We start from the raw sequence: 16,771 nt of genomic DNA, 5'->3' as shown, positions 1-16,771 counted from the left end.
ATTACAAAACTATAACCAACATTCAAATTCTGTTAGGATTTGTTGCATAATGGAAATATGTCAATTATGTCTATTTAATGAAACGTGTCTGTCTATGTCACAATTTACTATTAAAATCAGTCCAACACTCATAGGTGGTGGAAATGTGAAGGGTCAGGGTTCCCAATGGCTCCCTTGGACAATGCTTGCAAGAAAGGTGTGTAAATTAACTGTATGCATCAAAATACTCTAATAGAACAGTCACTTTAACATTTCTTTCAAAAACTGTATGTAGCTATACTCAATTTATTTGCATTCAAAATACTTTATCAGAGCTTCTAAGCTATGAAAATTTCCCAACCTCCATGGATAACATCCATATCTGTTGTATGTTTCCAACTCCACTGTGTAAAATTCATTTTCAAGGTTGTCCCCCATTTCCATTGGACTGGCTTGTATAGAAAAGTTTGTTTGCATACATACAACAAACCCTAACAGAATTTGAATGTTGGTGTATAGTTTTTGCAATCCATCTAGTTCTATCTACCTTCACACCACCTTTATTCTAAGAAAGTGTAGCAAATCACACACAATTTAGTAGGTGTATTCTGAGGTAGTATTGTCAAATCAAAGCAACATATTTTACTTATCTTTCTTGTAACTTCACTATGCTGTAATAATATATGAATGAAAAACTCACGAGTGATGCACTGTGTTCATAAACTCTTGAAAGCAACCACTAGTGCACAGAATAGCATGTTACAACTTGGTAGTCAGTTTGAAATGATCATATATTAGCTCAAACAAAGGAGAAGCACAGTAAGTATTAATGTTTATCAAGCAATATTGTAGTTGTAACGTGTGTGAATTAGTACTGGCCTGGTAACACTATCTGCTATATTAGACTAATTGTCAAAGAGGTAACAATGTTATGTAACTTGGTTACATACACAGGTAACTAGGTCACCTGTACAATGTTGTCTACAAATGTGAGTACTTTATCCACGATGGATACATGATACTAAATTAGATGCATTATGGTTACTGTGGCAACCCAATAAACACAATGTAAGGGTTTTGTTCAACATTCAACTGCAGAAATCAAATGTTCTGCGTCACTGAAACTGATGTTTTCTACAGTGAAACCTCATCAATGGTGCCACGCTTGAGACAGTGATTAATGGTATGGTCGTCTCGGTAACAAGGCCATATATATGAAGTGTAAACTACGCCTTGGCTATGTTTAGAACCATACCCGACATGGTCACTATAACAAGGTAGTTTTGACAAGCGAGATTTCACTGTATGCGGTTTCCACAATAAAATATTCTGTTTGTTTGCAATGTAACTAACATTTTAAATTTTAATTTGAGCATATTATGTTACTATAGATGCCTATATAGTATCTACCATCAAATGTATGCATGTTGTTCCTCTATGTATGTATTTCAGTTGTGTATGGTATAATCAGTCACTTTTAAAATCTACATTATACACACATTGTATACACGTGCATCTCTGCACGTATAATAAAACCTCAGTGAAACAAGCAAATAGAAAACTACTGCTTAATTTTCAGTCAAGATAACTACCTATGGTATAATATATATAAATACGTATTATCTCTATAGAGCTTGCTGACATAATCTAATAGTTCCATAATGCAAGAGACAGACTGACTTCAACCTTTGCAGACAAACATCACAATATTTGTGTTTAGTGCCATGCAGCAGAATAATCAGGCACTATACTGATGGCAAGAAGAAGATGGTTGATAACTAGAAAATTAGCTAACTATAGAGTGAGGTTTATGAAACACTGTATTAAAGGTGAGCATAATATAAAAGCTACATATGTAAGAGGCAAAGTTACTGAACAAGTGGCTTGTATGCATTGCAAGTTTCATAGTTAGCTATACATCAATTAGAGTGCAATCAAAATTATTCTTATAAATATAAAAAGTAGCTACAAGGCGACAGTGTGATTAACACTGCATGTTATGTAGCTTTCTAATTGCTGCAAAGAGAGAACAGCTGGCTCGTGATGTCTTGATTTAGATATTTTTGCAATAGTTTAATCAGCTGTGTACCCAATGAATAGTTAAGACCACAACAAAAATTATATTTAGTGAAGTTTTCAGGCAGTACATGTATATAGTTTATTGCTTTAAAAGTACCTCTCAATCCAATTTGACAGTTGAAAGAAGGCTGAGAAATGTAAAGGTGACTGTTATATTAAAGTGGTCGACTGCTCTATTGAAGTACTGTATCTTGATTAATTCAGGGGATGAGGTTGAAAAGCTTGTATACCCGCTCAGTTACACATTTCTTTCAGTCATTGTCCAATAAAAATGAGGCAACCATGACCTCCTTCCCCCATTTCCACCCTATATGCTATAACTATTAAATAAATGTTGGACTGGCTTATATGGAAAAATTCTGTTTGCATACATACTTCCATTATGCAACAAATCCCAACAGAATTTGAATGTTGGTATATAGTTTTTGCAATCCAGCTAGTTCTTTCCACCTTTAAACCACCTTTTTCTAAGAAAGTGCAGCAAATCACACAAAATTTAGTGGGTGCATTCTGAGGGAAATATTGTCAAATCAAAAATCAAATTTAAAACAGACTACAGAACTTACCCTACTTGTAACTGGGACTACACAATAATTCATTTTATATGCTTGAAAAACTCATGAGTGATGCACTGTGTTCAGAAACTCTTGTAAGCAACCATTAGTGAACAGAATAGTGGACTGTGTGTACTTACAACTTGATGATGCAACATGTGTGAATAATAACTACCAAATAATTATCACGAGTAACTCTATCTGCTATATAAGACTAAATGCTAAAGAGGTAACATGTTATGTAACTTGGTTACGCACACAGGTAACTAAGTCACCTGTACAATGCTGTCTACATATGACAAATGGGTCATTCCATGTCAAATCAACAAGGAATTTAGGGTCACCTCTCGGATTTTGACGAAACTTGGTATGTTTGTAGTACCTGTGGTGCTTATCACTCATGCAAATTTTTAGCTCCATACATTCCATAGTTTCTGATTTATAACCACAAATATTTTGAATATTTCATGAAAATTTGGTCCATCTCTAGTTATAAAATTGACTGCAACTTTACACTGTGTAAATATTTTTACACACAATTTTCACTGATGGAAGACTGTTGATTGACCTTTCCAGTGATCCCTAAATTATGGGATATCTACGTAATTAAGGTTCAATAGTACTTCATTGAAAACTTTAATCCTTTATATTTTGAAAAATGCTGCTTGAAATTTTTCGAATTCTTTTGTGAATAATGATTGGCTCATAGTCTATGTTTGATAACATTTTTGTGGTGGGACCACAATGGGCTCAAGAGATATAATGAATTATGTTGTGGTATGCGGTGGAATTTGCAGTCTATTATTGCTGTATTGGGAGTCTACACCTCCAATAACCACTCACAACAAGGCCATACCAAGTTTATCTTACAGAGTGAAGGTGTCTAGGTACATTGCAACCTGTATTAATGACCACCTGTATTGAAAGGCCATCTATGTGCTGCAGTTAAGTTATATTTCTTTAATGTAAGCATCAACCCTTTCTAGCAAATCCAAAAATGGTCCTTATTAGACAGGTTGACTATACATTACAGATCTGACCACCATGTGTCCATAAGCATCATCTAAATGTTGTACCATCTCTTCACAAGTACCTTCTTAATTAAGTTGAATCCCACTGTAGTGGACTTAGCCATATTTAAGTTCCGTATGTGGCTGCATAGGTACAAACAACAGAACTCCTCAGAAGGGATACCTGGACACCTGTTTATACACTGTACTCCCACTCTAGCAGTGCACGTACATTTAGACCAAGATACTTCTGTGGCTTCTGTAATATGAGCACTTGATTATGGTCCTAGGGATGGAGGGGTTTTACTGTATACATGCACTACACACCTCAATGTGTGAAATTAACTACTAAATTACTTTACATTCACGACCACTTTGAAGATCAAGTCATAAATTCATACACATACTCACGTAGGAACTAAATGTGATAGATCTACAAAACGTGAACACAAAATACTTTTAAAAACCATTAATTTTAGTAATTACAGTACTACAAATCACACATTGAGGTGCAAACAAGTGTTAATAATATAAAAACTCTTGGTACAAGTAATGCATCTACCGTATATAGTGTAACTATTCTATTCCCTGGACCATTGATGAAGTGTTCATTTTTGAGAAACCACAGACTTATCTTGGGTCCAAAATGTACGTACAATTATAAAGTAAGATCATGAGGCTATCAAGGTGCCCAGATATCCTTTTTGAGGAGGTCTGTTGTACCTATGCAGCCATGTACATAACTTGAATAGTGTAGAGTGGGGATATGTATGTAAGTGTATAACGGCGAGATTTTACTTAATAAAATAAATAAGGTATAACTGAAGAGATGGTACAACATTAATGTGTTTATGGACGCATGATGATCTCGTTTATAGTCAACCTGTCTAATAAGGACCATTTTTGGATTTACTAGAAAAGATTGATGCTTTGGTGCTATACATTAAGATCCAATTAAAGTATAAATTAGCTGCAGCTTATAGATGGTCTTCCAATACAGGTGGTCATTAATACAGGTTGCAATGTACCTAGACACCTTCACTCTGTAAGATAAACTTGGCATGGCCTTGTTGTGAGTGGTTATTGGAGGTGTAGACTCCAATACAGCAATAATAGACTGCAAATTCCATCACATACCACAACATAATTCATTATACCTCTTGAGTCCATTGTGGTCCCACCACAAAAATTTTATCAAACATAGACTATGACCCAATCATTATTAACAAAAGAATTCAAAAAATTTCAAGCAGCATTGTTCAAAATATAAAGGTTTAAAGTTTTCAATGAAGTACTATTGAACCTTAATTAAGTAAATATCCCATAATTTAGGGATCACTGGAAAGGTCAATCAACAGTCTTCCATCAGTGAAAATTGTGTGTAAAAATATTTACACAGTGCAAAGTTGCAGTTGATTTTGTAACTAGAGATGGACCAAATTTTCATGAAATATTCAAAATATTTGTGGTTATAAATCAGAAACTATGGAATGTATGGAGCTAAAAATTTGCATGAGTGATAAGCACCACAGGTACTACAAACGTACCAAGTTTCGTCAAAATCTGAGAGGTGACCCTAAATTCCTTGTTGATTTGACATGGAATGACCCAAATTAAAGTAGTAAGGTACCCTGGGAACTAATGAATACGTGATACTAATTTGTCTAGTATGCCATGAGATTACTTGTATATATTTTGGTTACTGTGGCAACCTAGCAAACACCATACAAGAGTCTTGTTTAACATATTTCTGCAGATTGTAATCATTGTATGACTATATGTTCTGTATCACTGTGAAATGTTTTCTACAGTGAAACCTTATTAGTGGTGCTACATTTGATACAATGAATAATGGTATGGTCGTCTTGGTAACAAGGCCATTGAAGCATATACTATATACACATTAGCTATGTTTGGAGCCCATACCTGATGTGGTCACTATAACAAGGCAGTCTTGGCAAGTGAGATTTCACTGTATGTGATTTCCACAATAAACTATATTTTTATAGAGGAAGTTTTACAAATCACATACTGCACTAAAGGTAAACAAATAGCAACAGATAAAAGATGAAGTCAACAAAGCAACTTGCATGCACTGTACATTTCACAGCTAGCTTTGAATCAATTAATCTTTTGAAAACTACAACCATTGGATGCTATGCATGGTGAACTATATAAAACAGTTAGTTTGTTTTGCCTGGGGTGACTTGCATGCTGTCCTTTCCACCTGACTCACAGCACTAGAAATGAATCCATCTTGAAATGCTCCATGAACAAATTAAAACTCAACACAGTCAAGTTCTCCCTAATCAGATTGTCATGTTCCACGTAAACACACATGCAGGGTATACAGCTGATCAAAGTAACGAAAAATATCTAATTTATCAAGACATCACATGATGAACCAGCTGTTCTCTCTTTGCAGAAATTATTTTGTTCAGAAATTATATAACATGCAATAAATAGTACTCACATCAAACCCAATGTAGCTTCTGTGTATGTGTACTGCAAACAAATCTTTGAACAACTAAACTTGTTGTAGTTTGTGGCAAGGTCATAATTGTCACGGTGAAACTATAATAGAAATGTTGACATGTTGCAAATCTGTCTTCACAGCTGACGTATAGCTTTAGGGTATTAAAATTTACCTCAGAAAAATAGTCAGACTGGTTTATTTTTCAGGAGGCATATTTTACTTAAATTGTTCACAAATGGACTTATGGGTTAGCTGCATGCTGTGTCCACACAACACATCTATACATATGTTGGGGATCACATCATACAATCAAATGCATATACATGCATACTATGTTAGGGCGGTGCGATAATAGTAAAACCTATATCTCAATAAGTTGCAACCATTTTATCTCGATAGTTGATATCATCTCAACATCATGGGATTGACAGTTTTACATATCTGTTGACATAATAGTCAAGTAGTGCTTGTAAAGTCATAAATCTTATCACTTCCCCAACTAGCTAGTTTGACACCTTTTCACAAGGTTTCCATCTGACTGTGGTTAATGTACAATAGATTATGAAAATACGTATATCTCAATAAACAAATTTATTTCTTATTTCTGATCATTATTAAATGCTATCCCACTAGGGACCTGTGAGAAGACTAAAGCCTGTGAATACAGGGAGTCTGAAACATGTAACTGAAACATTGAAGAATGCAGAAAAAATCCCAGACCCAGTAGTGACTTGATCCCCAGCAACATGCAGTCTAGGCATGTGTCAGAGGAGCCACAACAGTTGGGATCTGAGATCTTTGATTTAGTAATCGTTTTATCTCAATTACCTCTCAGTCCTAATACAAAGATACATACATACATATTACTAAACGGATACCTATATATAGTTAACTGAATAGATACTTATGTATTGTAATTAGCTGTGGTGATTTTGCCACACCCTAATATGTTTTTCACAACTTCTCGGTTTCAGAACTAAGCATATTGAGCTCAATAGACTATATGTCTTTGCACTCCAATGTGTATCCCAATGCTGCTTATGCTGACACTACAAATAAAGTGCAAGTAAAGTAGATTATGAAGCACTTGAAACTTAAATACAGGATGAAAAAGAATCTTTCACATGTGATGTGCCAGTACTGAATTCAAGTCATCAGTCTTCAGCTATAGGCTTCTGTTTCCATCTACCACACAATGATAGGAACACACCCCTATTGCAACTATAAACTATATGTGTTTCCTTTATTTTGTAATACCTTTGAAAGTTTTTGCCATCACGGAACTATAATACCCAGAAATCTTTATATTAGTGTGAAGCTAGTAGAGGATATGAGACGAGCCAGTCATCTCAAGAATGAACAATTTCATCACTTACATTTAGAAAACTGTTGCTATCCCTGCACATGAGGTAAGCAATAAATCACAGAACATTCACTTATACATTCACTTATATGCATGCTGGTTATTGCTCCCCACAGGGTTTTTCTCTCACATGAGAGCAGTACAAATAAATCATGAGCATTTTAATATTGGTCAAGAGCCCACCTTAGCTACAGTCTAGTCTTGTGAAGTTGTTTTGAATCTAAGCATTTGGGTTATCATTGGCTTGAAGGCATGGAAATAATGTCCATTTTGGTTCCACATGGAGTACTTTGAGATAATAAGTCACACTCTAGGGTTCCTATGGATACAAATACACGAATTAACGAGGAGACAATATCCTGACCACCTGGCAAACTCCTGTAAGTGTTTGAGCATAAATCAGATGGCTACAGGTATGAGGCTGCCCAGGTACAGTCATGGATTTTTTCTCCTTTCTACAACTTTTCAAACATACTTAATACAACATCTTTAGACAGGCTGTAGGACCAGCTAGGTGTCCTACAGACCTTCCACACTTGTGCTGTAAAGCCAACAATGTTCATAATTGTATTCAACTTGTATCAATAATATTTGAGAAAAGCGTGCATAATATATAATTGAAGTAACACCTGCAAGATATTTGTGTTATCAGTCTAACTGTTGATAAACCATTTAGTGGTCATATATCAATTTGATTACATTATGGGATGCAGAATTGTGAAACATTGAAACTAATTCCCTGGGAAAATTTTCTATGTTTATAGGCGGTGCCAGATAAAGTATTTATTGTTACAAGCTGCATGTGTCTTAGTTGCTAACCTTCAGATTTGTTTCACTCAAAATGCAACCTTATAGATCACTGAATTAGGTTGACTCATAAATAAACTAACAAACTCGAGCTTAAGTGAAGTTTCTGAAGCTCTTGCTAACTAGAATGATTATGGCTGATGTACATAGAAAGACTGAATCATTCATTACCTGAACTTCCCGCAGTAGTCTTCCATGCAACATGAATAGCTGGACACAATAGACAATGTGTGATGACCACAACAAAAACTATTGGTCAGAAAAGTTTAAAGAAGAGTTAATGGCTTGAAAAATAGCATCTCTCAACATGTTCTACAGGTATAAGAAGGTAGATATTTGGAAAGCTGAGGAGCAGGAAGAAACTAAATTAAGGGAGTCTGTGTATAATTAGTGTAAGCAGATGAGCACACAATTCCTAGAGGAATTATGCAATCATATAGGAATAGGTAAAGTGTTCATTAACTTCATTTTAAATTGCAGTTGCTGAAGCCTCTTACTGTAGTTATAAATCTTATCACTGGGAACATCTAGCTACTAAGTTGTTCATAACTTTATGCATCATAATAGTTAATTCTGAGGATGTTGTGTGTTCAGCTACACCGTTACATATCATAGGCTGACAGTGAGTTGTATACAGTGTAGTTATTTCTCAAGCTATTGAATGACCTACGCCAACACCAGATATATTCACCTGACTTTACCTTCAGAGAGAAACCATACAATCTACATAAACTACTACACCATACACATGTACAATAATAGTCAGTTTGAGATTGTACATTAATGAAAGTATTGTATATAAATGTATATAAGATAATGTCACCACAAAATGATCAAATGAGTGTTGATTTAATTGACTTGCTTGCATACCACAAATCCTCACAGGATGAGAATGCTTGTATATAGTTTGTAATCTAGCTAGTTTTATTTTGACTACCAGTTTATTCTAAGAAAGTGCAACCAGATACAATTCAATGTAACTATTTAAATATATATGTAATTGCTGTTTAATGCAGGCTATATTAAAGTTGCAAGGAAAATATTGCCAAATCAAAGCAATAGTTATTTCAAGAGGCAGAACTTATCTTTCTTGTAACTGTAGTTTTGAGCTAGTTGTAAAATTCTAAGTGCGTGGATAATTCATTAATGATACTGCATGTTTCAGAAATATTAGTCCTTGAATGCAACCATAGTGCACAGAATAGCTGGCATTAGTTGAATAATCATATAAACAAAATACATACAAGATAAGCATAGAAATACAGTAAGTATTATTATAAGATTACAGAGTATAGTTGTATAGGTTGTTAGTACTGGTAACACTATCTGCTATTATTAGACTAATTGTCAAAGAGGTAACCGGCGATGTTATGTAACTTGGTTATAATTACATACACAGGTAACTAGGTCACTTGTACAATGTTGTCTACAAATGATAAATGTGAGTAATTCATCCACGATGGGAACTAATGATACGTGATACTAAATTGTCTAGTATGACATAAGATTACCTGGGTATACATTTTGGTTACTGTGGAAACCCAATCAACACAACGCATACACAAGGGTTATGTTCAACATAATTATTTCAGTTGCATATTGTAATCACTGCATTGAATGACTGTTCTGCATCACTGTGAAATGTTTTCTACAGTAAAATCTCATTAGTGGTGCCATATTTGAGATGATCATGTTGGTGAGAAGGTCATGAAGTTAGCTGTGCTTGGAATCTATACTTTACGTGGTTGCTATCATCTTATTAGTGAGATTACACTGTTAGCATGTAAATTCCATAATAAAAGAATCTGAATAATGTGTTGCTGTAATGTGACACTTTGATTACTGCTATGTAAATGAGACCATGGACAAGTGTCCTGATTGTCAAGGTGTCCATATTAGTGCAGTGTCCTGATTTCGAGGGATCCAAATGCATGTACACATACAGCTATACATGTCTCAATATCCGAAATCAGAATATCCCATTAATAAACATGGTCCAATTCCCAAATGATTGCTTAATTAGCTAGGATATAGCCATTTAACTGTATGTTTTATTAAGGTATTTTCACACTTTTGAAGAATGTGTCTCATACTACTATCGCAAGACAATTGATAATAACATGTACACATCCTCTGATCATTGTAATGACATCACTAGGCCTGTAGCCAGGTTGGCAGTCATGATCACTCTTGTTTGCAGAGGAGGGGCTAAAGGGGAAAAAAGGCTATTCTTAACTTGAGAGGGGCTAAATCCCATCCCTACTTTATAGAACACGCTGCCAATCAAACACTCTAATGGAACAATCATGCAGTACTGCTATTATTACAAGCAACAGTGTGTCATGGTTGGAAATAACTATTCCATTACCTGACGTTCAGCCTGCTGTGTCACCTCCTCTTCAAAGTTTTGGCCATTTAATTATCATTTGCTGTAGCAACTAACACTATCAATTTTTAACTCTCCCCCTGAACTATGCATAGTTAGCTCCCTAGCAGGCCCACACTGCTTAGTCCTGTTAAGAAACAATACCATAGCTAAAATTAACAACTTCATCAGTCTAGCTACAGTGTCTTACACTCCTATGAAAGCGCAAAATAAACTTATACCATCTGTTAACTCACTTAGGTTGATATGCAGTATCTACCAAGTTACATGTCAATCAAGTGATAGCAGTGGTAATATAATCGGAGTCATTACAGTTTGTACATTCAATTAGGATAGAAGAATGATCAAATATTGTACTATTGTCAGCATCCCCAAGATCCCCTGTCAAAATGGAACCCCCCGGCTCCCATTGAGAAAACTGTTACAGGCCTACATTACAATTTTCAGTAATTTTCTACATGACAACTGGAATTTTCAAAGTACATCAAGTATTTCAAGTTGTATATCATACATTCACAATCAACTTATTATGACAGTCAACTGTAATGACTTATTCAAAGTTAAACTTACAGAATATGAGCTGTGCGATATGCAATTTTATATGGATGAAATAAGCACCGGTTATGCTGGGGCTGCCTATATATAAAATACCATAGGCTGTTTGGATAACATGCAGCAAGCTTCATTTATGCTAAAAAGTTAGACCAAAAAGAAAACTCTCAAAGCAGTAGCTCACAGCAACCGATTCATAGCTACCCCATATTATCATACATATACCAGCATGCTATGTACACATGCAGTATTAACTAAATATTCCTATAAACTCATTAATGATTATGCTTGTTGTATTCACTGCTTGAAGTATCTTAGTTTACTAGAGTGGTATATCCCCAGTATATGGAACAATTAATTGTTTGTTATTTTAGTAGTTTTTCAGTAAACCCGCATTCACTGATGTTTTACTGAGAGTTTAAAACTTAGTAAAGCAATTATGTTCCATATACTTAAAGTTACTGACATTTTACTATCAGTATAACTGGCCTGGGTACAACTACAGTAAAGCAGCTTAACAAATTAGTAAACTAAGAACCTTCAAGCAGTGATTGCAGCTATGAACAATAACAAAATAGTGAGCAAACACACTGCTGCATCTATTCTGTCTAACTATTTCTTGTCATTTCAGTGTCTATGTGTTTCTAAGATATTTCATTGTCAAGTTAAAGATGATTCTGTATCACAGAAACTATTTTCTTGGCAACAGAATGAAAGGTATCAACATTGTAAAATGCAAAGCAGATGTGGAAACAATTCATAAAGTTTCCGCTTGCTGAAAATCTGCAGAAAAGTATTTCGTGGTTTAAATTACAGTGGAAACTCTCAGCATTTAAACTACATATTTGAACAATGTCTACCCTATATAAGATTATTAATAACAAAAAATGCTTGAGTAAATTAAGCGTTATGCAAGAGATTCCACTGTAACTTTAACATCCATATATGGCATAAAATGTATGGTGTGGAATGTCAATATTCGTCGTCAAAAAATTTTCATTGCTGGTTGTATTGACGAAAATTAAAACGACGAATTATTTTTAACTATAATTATATGGATAATTCGCGCATACAAATATTAACGTATAGCTATAGTTATTCCGTCAAAAGAATTTCGTCGATTATGCTAGCAACAAAAATATGTAGTGTCAAAATTTTAATAGATAAAAATTTTCTACGCCGAATTTTTCCTGATGTACGGTATGCCATGAGATCATACCTTGGTAACCCGGCAAATACCACACAAGGATTTTGTTCAACATTCAACTGCAGATTGTAATCATTGTATGACTATGTTCTGCATGTTTTCTACTGTGAAACCTGTGCCACATTTGAGACAATGAATAATTATAATACGGTTGCCTTGGTAACAAGGCTATTAAAGTGTATACTCAGCTATTTTGGAATCCATAACTGACATGGTCACTAAAACAAGGCAGTTTTGACAAGCAAGATGTCACTATAGGTGATTTCCATAAGAAAGTAGCTATGTTTTCATAGAGAAAATTAAAGGTAAACATGAAACAGATAAGAGATGAAGTCAACAAAGTGACTTGCATGCATTGTTGTAAGTTTCACCGCTAGCTATGCGTCAATGCATCAGTTAATCTTTTAAATTCAAAACCACCACCATTGGATAACTATGCACAGCAAATTATTTAAAACAACTAGTTTAATAGTTCTACTTGGGGTGACTTGCATGCTGCCCTTTCCACCTTGCACTCACAGCACTAGAAATGAATCCATCTTAAAAATTAATGTTCCATGAACAAATAAAAACACTTTCTCAGTCAAGTTATCTGATCAGATTGTCATGCTCCACACAATCACACATGCAGGGAATACAGCTGATCATAGCAAAGAAAAATATCAAATTTATTGAGACATCATGAGCTGGCTGCTCTCTCTTTGTAGAAATTAGAAAAGCTGTATAACATGTAGTAGTACTCACATCACCCCCGCATAGCTTTTGTATATGTATATTGCAAATAAATCTTTGAACAACTACAGTGAGACTATAAAGAAATGTTGACATGTCTTCACAACTGATACATTACGGGGTATTACAATTTTACCTCAGAAAAATAGCCAGACTAGTTTATTTTTTCAATAGGCATCTGTTTTAAATTGGACTAATGGGATAGCTACTGTGTCCTTACATATACACATCTACAATCACATCATTGGACAATCAAATGCATATGTGTATACTAGGCTATGCGATAATTATAGTAAAACCTATATCTCAGTAAGTGACAATCCTTTTATCTTGATACAATATCGTGGGACTGTTTTGTAAACACAGTTTTAGTTGACATGAAGTCATGTAGTGCTTGTAAAGTCATAAATTTTATTACTTCCCCAACTAGTTTGACACCCTTTTCACAAGGTTTCCATCTAACTGGGGTTGATTTTCAATAGATTACTGATGAAAATCTACTACTACCAGTATCTCAATAACCAAATTGGTTAGTTAGGGTGCTAAGACCTTTTTTGTGCACTTTTGGATAAAAGCATGAAACTTGCCACATAGTTGTATGTATCATAAAGGTTATTGTTTGATAGGGAGCCACCTCAGATTTGACCTTTGGTGACCTTTACACCCAATTTAAAAATCAGTTTTTCATCTGTCTCACCTATAAATGGTTCACAATTCACAAACTTGGTGTCAAATTAATGCTCTTGTTCTGAAGAGTACACTAACATTTACAGAAACTCCATAGTTTTTACTATTGCAAAGTTATAGCCATCTATAAGAGCAAAAAGTAGCCCTATTTAGGCTATTTTCTCCCGCCCACGCACACCATGCAGTATGGTACATATACATAATGCAGATTTGTATTTCCAATATTATTATTAGATGCTGAGTTAGATATGTGATATCATTTGCAATTGTAAGGTGGAACCTGTCATATAGTGACCACCTGTGTTAAGAGACCACATTTCTATAAAAGTTAACTTCAAGACATAGAATGTACATTGTACAATAAAAAGTAAACTGTGCAAATAAAACTACTAAGTTACTACATTCCAGACAATTTATTTTAAGATGTACAACATAAATAGTCACACTACTGACTACTTTACACAAAATTTATGTTTTGATTTTAAAACCTGCACCATGACCAGTACCTATATATGGTATGTATGAGCAATTTTACTTAGTTTAGTTGCCGGTGTAGAATTTTCCTATTACATATCAGTTACTGTATCACCCATCACTTTGCTCAAAAACCTGTGTGGGATGTTGGATTATCAAGCAATATCAAACAGACAAAGTCTTATTTCAGCAAACGGTATCAGATTACAGAGACATTCTGGATTAGATACAGATGTTGAATTAGAGAGGTTTCACAGTAATAGCTTTAAAAAATATAATAAGAACAATGCTTATAATTATAGTATGATATGCACTAATATACTGAGTTGCTATTGTACAGGGTGGTTTCAAATATTCTTCAGTGATAGATACTAAACATTAGTGATACTAGATATTTGCGAGTTCATATAGAATCTAAATAGTCTACAGCAGAAATTTCTGCAAATGCAAACTTTAGTCTACAAAACACAAGCAATTGTCTTCACTATGACGATTCAATAAAAGTAGAATGCAGAAAGCTTAGTCGAAATGTGTGAATTCATACAAAAACATGCAGCTAAAATTTAGTGGATCAAGAATTTGCAAAATTTGCACAAATTGTACCTCGTACATAAACCAGCCATTCAGAATAATGACCTGCATGGCCATGTAACCCATGGCAGTCAATTGATCTATCCCTAAGTATCATGCCTATTTAACATGTCAAATTGTTATACAGAATAAGTACACTTATGTAACAACTTTAAACAAGATGTAGGACCAGGTGTCCTACAGACCTTCAGCACTTGTGCTGTTATAAATATACTAATGTCCATTTGGTTCCACCTGGGGTACTTTGAGATAATAAGTCACTCTCTAGAGTTCCTATGGATACATATAATTATATGAAACTGAACATCCTGGCTGCCTGGCAGACTCCTGTAAGTGTATGAGTGTTAATCGGATGGCTGCAGGTTTGAGGCTGCAGCTGCCTAGGTCATTCCAGTCATGGAGTTTTTCTCCTTTCTCCACCTTTTCAAACACAACAATTTTCAACAGGCTGTAGGACCAGGTGTCCTACAGACCTTCAGCACTTGTGCTGTAAAGCCTTAATAAAAAATATGTATTGAAAAGGTAAACCTTCTTTCTGTACATATTTCAAAATTGTGTGTGAGCAGGAGACAAATAGTGGCATATTTTACCACAAAAATCATTGTAACTTTAGAACAGAATAAGCTATAGACTTTCTGTAAAAACCAACTCATTCTTTAGGGAAAATGCTTCAATTTGACACCACGTTTGTGGATTTTGGATCATACAAACATGAAATAGAGACAAAACTGACAGTTTTTGAACATTAAATTGCCTGTAAAGGTCACCAAAGGTCAAATCTGAGGTGGCTCCCTATCAAAAAATAATCTTTGTCATACACACAAACTTTTTGCCAAGTTTCATACTTTTATCCAAAAAGTGCACAAAAAGGCCTTTTTTAAAGGCTTACAACCCTGACTATGTTATCTTATTTACAATAAGTGATTTACGTTTCATATCTCCCAGCCGTAACACACACATATACATACATATTATTAAATTGCTAAATCATTTTATAGTGTGTCTTCTGAATATCCTATGTATGTAATTATAGCTAGCTGTAGTAGTGATTTTGCCACACACTAGCATGTTTTTCACAACTTTAAAGGTTTCAGAACTAAGCATACTGAACTTAGTATAGACTATATCATTGTACTCCAATATGTATCCCAATGCTGCTTATATGCTGACACTACAAATAAAGTACAAGTAACATAGATTATGAAGCACTTGAAGTTACAAGAAGATTTACGAACAGTAAGCAATAAACAGCAGAACAATCACTGTCACCTGCATGTGGGGTCTTATCTAAACCCCCAGGGAGTAAGTATAACCCAGGAGAGTAATGGAACTCCCATTTTTATTGAACAGTGTAGTTGGCTGATGATCACTGGATACAGCAACTGTAGTGAAAAAATATCATTGATAGCATTTAAGGAAAGGGATGGAGAAATAGAACTTTTAGAATACTCATGAATTACGGATTAATGTCCACTAGTATATCTGCAGGTTTAGGTAACTCTTGTTTCACTACTGTATAGAGGGACACTTTGGCGAATTTGGTGATTTGCTACAAATATGCCAAAGTTTAACCCGCCAATTACTCATAGCGCCTGAGAATAGCATTTATATAGCTATAGATTCACCAAAGTTTATTTCGCCAAATGCAATTTAGCTTGCTATTCACCAAAGTTTACCCCTGCCAAAGTTTCCCTCTGCCAAAGTTTCCCTCTATATGGAACATTATTTGCTTCATTACTTTTTGTTTGATCCAACTTAACATTCCTACTGTTTGTTTATTATGACCGGCAAACCTGTGCATACCACATTAAAAGAAATAATTGCTTTCATCTGAACATGTGCGATAACTAATTACTGAAAAGATGAAGTGACCA

Source organism: Dysidea avara, chromosome 11 (assembly GCF_963678975.1).
Source record: "Dysidea avara chromosome 11, odDysAvar1.4, whole genome shotgun sequence".
Taxonomy (NCBI): Eukaryota; Metazoa; Porifera; class Demospongiae; order Dictyoceratida; family Dysideidae; genus Dysidea; species Dysidea avara.
This window is presented reverse-complemented; position numbering follows the sequence as displayed.